Genomic DNA, 6,968 nt, shown 5'->3' with positions numbered 1-6,968 from the left:
GCTCAAGATAGAGACGACTGGGGAAATCTAACCGAAGCCCTTTGCGTGAATAGGTGTAGGAGGAGATGATGATGATTATATATATATATATATATATATATATATATATATATATATATATATATATATATATATACATATATATGTATATATACATATATATATGCATACATACACACACACATATATATATATATATTTATATATATATATATATATATATATATATATATATATATATATATATATATATATATATATATATATATATCCAGATACTTGCTCTTTATTATATAGGAGATATTATTTGTAATTTCCTTTCCCGATTATAGTTTATGGTTATTAACATTAATTATTATTGCTACGACAATGGAACTTCAGTTTCTTGTGCCCAGGTTCGATTCCCCGGCCGACCAGAAGCTATTATCTTTGAGTTGATTCCCCCTTGGGTCTCTGATGCCGAGGTAGAGAGAATCCAGATATTAGATGTATAATATATGGCTTATATGAATATATATATATATATATATATATATATATATATATATATATATATGAAATGTCAAAATTATCATATGTACATATACATATTACGTTAAATGATAGCAACTGATTTCATTCTTTTTCTTCTTCAAGTTTTATTTTGAAGTAACAAACTCTATTAGGAGAAAGACACTCCAAATTCAAACCATTGTTCTCTGGTCATGGATAGTGCCATAACCTATGTGCTAAGGTCTTCCACTTTCTTGGGTTAGAGTTCTCTTGCTTGAGGGTACACTCGGGCACACTATTCTGTCTTATTTATCTTCCACTTGTCTTTTTTTTTAAGTTTTTATAGTTTATATAGAATTTTTTTTCAATGTTGTTACTTTTCTTAAAATATTTCATTTTTCCGGTTTCCTTTGCTCACTGGGCTATTTTCCCTGTTGGGGCCTCCGGGCTTATAGCATCCTGCTTTTCCAACTAGGGTTGTAGCTTAGCAAGTAATAATAATAATAATAATAATAATAATAATAATAATAAAACCTGCCCGACTACTGTCGCCATCTGTTGGTCAAAAATAGAAAGTAGCTGTTATATCAACAGTGTTGTTTTGTTGTCCATGGCATACGATGATCCAAGTTTGGGTTTTCTTTAAGCTTGGTGAAAAATTACGGAACACTTAACGGTTTGTGAAGGTACGTTAGTATTCTACGTTATTTTTCTTATATATAGTGTTGTCATTTAAGTTTATTTGTTTTATTAGGTGATTTTTTTTCATTGATAGTTTAATTCCTTTGGTTTTTTTTTTATTAAAGACTTTAAAAGTGTTTTAACAGTTGACTGTGCTATAGTATACCATTTAATTTGTGATTCTTTTCAAATTGGTTGCTGTGCTTGGCTCGCCATCATTGATTATTTAATTCCGTTTCATTTGTATCTGTTCTGTGTGGTCGTTTTAGACTATAGAGCTATACTTCTCACTTGACAGTTAAAGTTTTGTGAATAATTACCCGTAATTTGCGTGTTTTTTATTTTTTTTTATTTTAAATTTTTTTTTTTCAAATTGGTTGCTGTGCTTGACTCGCCATTATTGTTAAATTAATTCCTTTTCTTATGTATTTCTGATAGTGATAATTTGTAGACTATCGAACCATGCTAATAACTTGACAGTAAGGTTTTGTCAATGCTTTACCCGTAATTTTTTTTTTTTTGTATCCCTAATCCCTTTGTTTTTTTTTTTTTGCAGTGTTGACTAGAAGTGTCTGGAGCGCAGTCTGTATAATTCTAGTGAAGTGAAGCGGTAATTGGAACAGTATAATTCTGGTGTGTATAGCTTCAAGTGATAACTAAATAAGGTGAAGCAGTTACTGAAACTGGTTTAGTTTGCGTGGTTTGTTTCAAGATAAGGAGAGAAAATAAAATGGGATGGTGAAGCAGCAATTGAAACTGGATTAATCTTTGTGGATTGTTTAGAGACTAAAAAATAGGAAAGTGAAACAGTAACTGAAACTGGATTAATGTGCGGATTGTTTCAAGAGACCAAAAAATAGGAATGTGAATCGGTAACTAGAACAGGATTTATCTTTGTGGATTGTTTAAAGTGACTAAACAATAGGAAAGTGAAGCAGTAACTGGTATTGGTTTAATGTGCGGATTGTTTAAAGAGACCAAGAAAATAGGAAAGAGAAACGGTAACTAGAACACGATTAATCTTAGTGTATTGTTTAAAGACAAGACATCACCATCTAAAAACACTTCCAAAAGTATCTGTACGGTTTCCAGCAAGAGGTCAAGTTGGTAACGAGGTCAAGTTGGTAACGAGGTCAAGTTGGTAACGAGGTCAAGTTGGTAACGAGGTCAAGTTGGTAACGAGGTCAAGTTGGTAACGAGGTCAAGTTGGTAACGAGGTCAAGTTGGTAACGAGGTCAAGTTGGTAACGAGGTCAAGTTGGTAACGAGGTCAAGTTGGTAACGAGGTCAAGTTGGTAACGTATTTTTCCATCTGAACTAAAAGGCAAGTATAGGTCAATTTTCCTTTTTTTAATTTAACCAAGCAAGCTAGTTCACTCCCCCCTCAGGGGCAGTGGCCCCTGAGGGGGGAGTGAATGTCCTCTGTAGTGAATGATGGGCTTCGGCCCGTCATTCGCTACAGGGGGGCTTGCTTATTTTAAACTGTTTAATCTGGGTAAAGTATTGATGTTTCAGTTCGTTATTGAAGGTTAATTTAACTTTCTGGATATGTTAGTATTTTTTGCCATTTTAATTCAGTAATTATAAATATCTTAAATTCAAATTAGTAATGAAACTAGAAATTTTAAGTGTTCAAAAGCTAGTTTAATTTTACTCGTAAACGTAGATATTGATCTAAAGATAATTTAATTATTTTTTAATCATTAACGTAGTTTTTTTTAAACTAAACTATATTTAAAGTAACTTTTTGTTCTAAAGCTATTTTTAAATTTTAGGTTTTTTAATTTACTCTTATTACTAACAACTCATAAAAATCAATCTAGATAAATCAAATTGCTTGAATATCCAGAATTGTAGGATTAAATTAACCATAGCTCATATATCTTAAATTTTCTTTTTACATCTATTTATTCTCTTCCAGGTTTGGCTTCCAGAATACGGATCCACCACAAGGTTAATGCTCATCTATTGAATTTTGATGCTGTGAAAGATAGATACTACAAAAAGTTCTGAATAGTTGGATTTTGCATTACCAAGCTTTAGTTGGTTAACTCCCTGGTGAAGACTTGCTTGTGAAGAAATTGGGCCAGTTTATGCAAGACCTTTCTATTAGAATTTAACACTGGAAAAGTCTTTCGAAATGCTTCGCCCAACTTTCCGAAGAGTCCAAAATGGAAATACCATCCCAGACAGTCATGGTGTAAGGGTGGGTGCAGTGATGGAAGGGGTGCAAGCTTTCTCCAAACTACCCACGGAGTAGTATCCCTACAGTCTCCTTGGTAGGGCAGGGATGCACGGCTTCTCCAAACTGCCTATTGAGGGAGTAAAATGCTCTCCAGATACTACATTACTTCGGAAGCTTTATTCCATATGTCATTAAATTGTGGAAGGATCTTCCTAACCAGGTAGTTGAATCGGTAGGAAGTTAAAAGCTCAAACTTGCAGCAAATTCTTATATGATAAACACTGACATAAGTAGTTTATATATGAAGTATAATCTTAATATAAATGTTCTTAAAATATTCAAATTGTTAATTACGGTTTTTAAAATATTTCATACGTTCATTACTAAGTTTATTTCCTTATATCCTTTCCTCACTGGGCCATTTTTCCCTGTTGGAGCCCTTGGCTTATAGTATCTTATTTTTCTAACTAATGTAGTAGCTTGGCTAGTAATAATAATTATGAAGGCTCCTGGTTTGAGAGGCTGTTTTGGCAGATTACTATCTGAACAAGGAAAAAAAAATATTAGAGAATAGTTGTGTTAAACGGAGTATTGAGTACTGTTAAACTGTGGAATAGTTTCAAATTATTTTGATATCTACAGTGTGAAGAGGCATAGTTTTCTACAGCAGTATTAGCTGAAAGCATAGTTAATCTCTTATAAAGTTACTGCAAAGCCAAGGTAACTAAGGTTTGTAATTAAGAGATGCATATATAATCCAGATGGAACTTAATGGAATAAGGCCCTTGGTTTGAGAGCCTAATTTGCATGATTGATACCTGAATAAGGGGAAAAAAAAATCTAGAGAATAGTTTTTAAACTGGGAAGTTTCAAATTTTGTTAAAAAAAATCTAGAGAATAGTTTTTAAACTGGGAAGTTTCAAATTTTGTTATCTACAGTGTGAAAAGGCATAGTTCTCGACAGTAGTAGAAGCTAAAAGCCCTAGTTAAGCTCTTCCTAAGTTACTGAAAAAAAGGTAACTTTGGTTTGGCTTTAAGAGTTGTATTTTATAATCTAGATAAAATTAAATGTAATCAACGAGGCCCCTGGTTTGAGAGCTTAATTTGCCTGATTACTATCGGAAAAAGGGAAAAAAAACAATGTAGTTGTTAAACGGTGGAGAAAAGTTGTTAGACGGAGAATAGTTTTCAAACGGTGGGAAATTTCTAATAATTTTGATATCTACAGTGAGAAGAGTTATAGTTCTCGACAGGAGTAAAAGCTAAAAGCCTAGTTAAGATTTCAAGTCACTGTAAAGCTAAGGTAACTCAGGTTTTTTGTTGGATTTTATAATCCAGATGAAACTTCATGGAATGAACAAGTCCCCTGGGTTGAGAGCCTAATTTGCCTGATACTAAATGAATAGGGGTGAAAAATAGAGTAGTTGTTAAATGGGTGTATAAATTTCAAATAATTTTGATATCTAGTGTAAAGAAATGATGTTTGGAGTAAATTTGGTATCTAAACTGTGAAGAGGCATAGGCCTGGACGGTAGTAAAAGCTAAAAATCTAGTGTGAAGAAGCATAGTTCTCGACAGTAGTAAAAGCTAAAAGCCTAGTTAAACTCTTCATAAGTTACTGAGAAACTAAATTAACTTTGGTGTGTGACTACCTGAATAAGGGAAAAAAATAGTATAGTTGTTAAATGGGTGTATAAGTTAAAAATAATTTTGGTATCTATAGTGTAATGAAATGTTAAGAGTAAATTTGGTATCTACGGTGTGAAGTCATAGTCCTCGACAGTGCTAGAAGCTAAAATCCTAGTTAAGCTCTTCATAAGTTACTGAGAAACTAAATTAACTTAAGTGTGGCATTAATAGTTGCATTTTATAATCTAGGTAAAATTTCATGGAATCAACAAGACCCCCCTGGTTTGAGAGTCTAATTTGCCTGAATACTATCTGAGAAAGGGGAAAAAAAAACAATAGTTCTTAAACGGTGGGAAATTTCTATTTTTATATCTACAGTGTGAAGAGACAGTCCTCGACAGTAGTAGAAGCCAAAGGCATAGTAAAACTTTTAATAGCTACTGAAAAGCTAAAGTAACTTAGGTTTGTATTTAACAATTGTATTTCATAATTGTATTTCATAATAAATTAAATTCTTTTCATGGTTTCCTACGTGATTATTACTAACAATGAGTTATAGGAATGTCTGAATGATGTTATGCAATTTTGCTAGTTTAGAAAATAGTTATATTTTAAAGGAATCTTTTAAGAGTAAATATTAATATTTTGTCTATGGTTCATGTAGTTTCTAGAAAGTTGTCATGGAAATAAACTAAAGTTAAACTTTAAATTAATGAATGGCAGAGTATTGCTATACTGTAGCTACAAAATCGGTCAAAATTAGTTTTTCTAGAAAGCTGTCATAGGATTAGTTGGAAGTCGAAGGAAACTTTAAATTAATGAGTGGCAGAATGTTGTCATACTGTAGCTTCAGAATCGGTCAAAATTATTTCCAGAAAGCTCTCATAGAATGAATTTGAAGTCAAAGGAATCTTTAAATTAATGAGTGGCAGAACATTGCCATACTGTAACTACAAAATCTGTCAAATTTATTCAAAAGGAAGCTGTCATAGAATTAATTAGAAGGCAAAAAAAAAAAAAACTAAATTAATGAAAATGGCAGAATATTGCTATACTGTTGCTACCAAATCGGTCAGAATTTCATAAGATATTAAAGAACATTAGTTTTAAATAAATGTAAAGTTCTATGAATATTAAAGCTTGTAGCAGTTTTTCATGCTTGCAGCCGTAAGTGTAGAAAATTCAGAATTATATTTTTACAAGAAATACAATTTGAACCTTGCGATGAGAAACTTTCAATAAAAAAAAATTCCACGAAGCTCGTCCCATTGAAATCTCTTTAAATTTCCATGAAATATCTGTATCGCAACATACTGTAACAAGCACTTGAGGTGATATTGCTCTTTTGTTACGCCCTGTTCACACGATCGTGCATACCCGACGGGCAAACAGTGATACCAGACCACATTAGTTAGTAAGAATGAAGGTTAATGACGTCAGAAGCAGTTAAACCACATACCCGACGGGCAAACACTGATACCAGACCACAATAGTTAGTAAGAATGAAGGTTAATGACGTCAGAAGCAGTTAAACCACAGACAGGGATCTGGCATCATAGTGTTGCCAGATCTCTGCATTTAGTTTTATCGCTTCTGACGTCTTCAACCCTCATTTTCATTAACTATTGTGGCCTGGTATCACTGTTTGCCCGTCAGGTATGCACGATCGTGTGGACAGGGCTTTATATTTGAAAGAAACTTTATTCTAATTAAGGTTTAAGATTTTTAAATATCTTGGGGTTTTCACAGCTCGATTAGCATTCGTCCATCCATGTACCAAGGCACTTCCCCCAATTTTGGGGGGTAGCCGACATCAACAAGAAACAAAACAAAAAAGGGGACCTCTACTCTCTACGTTCCTCCAGCCTAACCAGGGACTCAGCCGAGTTCAGTTGGTACTGCTAGGGTGCCACAGTTTAAAACATTTAAGGTCCTAGTCATCCAACAATTATTAGTTAAATCTGTTTAGGTCCTAGTCCTCC

At 33.0% G+C, this 6,968-nt stretch overlaps 1 long non-coding RNA gene across 1 annotated transcript; it reads left to right on the top strand.

Annotated features, from left to right (window-relative positions):
* The first annotated feature begins 1,734 nt into the window (after positions 1-1,734).
* LOC137650644 (uncharacterized) lies at positions 1,735-3,579 on the top strand. Its single transcript, XR_011046021.1, has 2 exons — positions 1,735-2,496; positions 3,094-3,579. It is a non-coding gene; the product is annotated as an uncharacterized lncRNA (long non-coding RNA).
* The last annotated feature ends 3,389 nt before the right edge of the window (positions 3,580-6,968 follow it).

This window comes from Palaemon carinicauda, chromosome 12 (assembly GCF_036898095.1).
Source record: "Palaemon carinicauda isolate YSFRI2023 chromosome 12, ASM3689809v2, whole genome shotgun sequence".
Classification (NCBI taxonomy): Eukaryota; Metazoa; Arthropoda; class Malacostraca; order Decapoda; family Palaemonidae; genus Palaemon; species Palaemon carinicauda.
The sequence above is the reverse complement of the archived record's forward strand: the minus strand, read 5'-3'. Positions and strand labels throughout refer to the sequence as shown.